Genomic DNA, 1,305 nt, shown 5'->3' with positions numbered 1-1,305 from the left:
ACGGTAGGATAAGCCCTGGGCTGCAAGGTCTGTTTGAACTTCAAGGTCAGTGATTCAAACTCAACAGCCACTCCTCAGAAACCCTATATAAGGTCACTCTGAGTTTGGGTCAATAGTGAGGTTGGCCCAGGATCGGGCAGTGTTTCGTTCTGCTGTGCATAAATAAGGTCGCTTTGGGTTGGTACCAACTCGATGGCACCTAACAACAACAACAAGTCTGAACCGATTCAATGGCACATAACAATAACAACAACAACAACAATAACCTCACAATTGGGTTCAGTCCTGCTTCTACCAGCTATGATGAAAACTTGCTACGCAAGCGAGGCACTTACCTAAATCTGCCTCAGTGTTGGGAGAGTAGTACGTGACACCTGCCATGTAGGGCTCTTAAGAGTATGAAATGAGCAATGGCCAAGCCTGACGTGGATGAAGCACACATGGACAGATCCTCTTCTCTATTTGAAATCATCTTCTTGTATTAAATTGTCATCATTTCTCAGAAGTAGAGTCATTTCTGATTAAATAGGTTTCCCCCACTGAACTAGTCTTCTTATGGAAAGCAGCATATAGTTGTTGTTGTTAAATGCCATTGAGTCGGTTCCAACCCATAGCAGTCCAGTGTATAGTTAACCATCCTTAATGCTCATTAAAGATGTTAAATGGAAGAGGAGCACAGAAAAGTGGTGTCCACTTGTTAGAAATTTACCTTTCTTCAGACAGAGAGGTAAATTTGCCGCTCCTTCATCTCATTCAATGTTGTTGTTGTTAAGTATCGTGGAGTCGGTTCTGACTCATGGTGACCCTGGACAGGGTTTTCAAGGCTGCAAATCTTTACAGAAGCAGAATGCCTCATCTTTCTCCCATGGAACAGCTGGTAGTTTCGAACTGCCGACCTCGAGGTTCGCAGCCTGACCCATGACCGCTATGCTACCAGAGCTCCTTATCTTGTTCAGGAGCACCTATAAAACTGAAAAGCACTGAAATTTCTTCATCCCATTTGGCTTCTTCCCAAAGCCACATACCCCAATACAGACAGTACTCCAGGCTGTCTCCTCTTTAAGTCTGTGATTGTATTTTTTTTTCCATTAAGAAAAATAATTTTATAATAAATATATGTCTAAAACACCTTCTAAAACTTCATTTTAAGAATGGCTGAAAAGATGCACTCCAATCACCAGTAATGATCAATGCATCTTGATTGCATGTTTAAAGAAAACAAAAATCCTCACCACTGCACCAATAAACAATGGAGAAAAGATTGAAGTTGTCAAGGACTTCAATCTTCTTGGATCAACTATCAAC

The 1,305-nt window shown here is 41.5% G+C and overlaps 1 protein-coding gene across 1 annotated transcript in view; it reads right to left on the bottom strand.

The window, feature by feature from the left end:
- The window catches only part of LOC102830941 (solute carrier family 22 member 9-like), a gene marked incomplete at its 3' end in the record, with an annotated part of 5,524 nt that overhangs the window by 672 nt on the left and 3,547 nt on the right, over window positions 1-1,305 (bottom strand). The gene's annotated exons all lie outside the window — the stretch shown is intronic.

This window comes from Chrysochloris asiatica, unplaced genomic scaffold, assembly GCF_000296735.1.
Source record: "Chrysochloris asiatica unplaced genomic scaffold, ChrAsi1.0 scaffold00310, whole genome shotgun sequence".
NCBI classification, from domain to species: Eukaryota; Metazoa; Chordata; class Mammalia; order Afrosoricida; family Chrysochloridae; genus Chrysochloris; species Chrysochloris asiatica.
The sequence above is the reverse complement of the archived record's forward strand: the minus strand, read 5'-3'. Positions and strand labels throughout refer to the sequence as shown.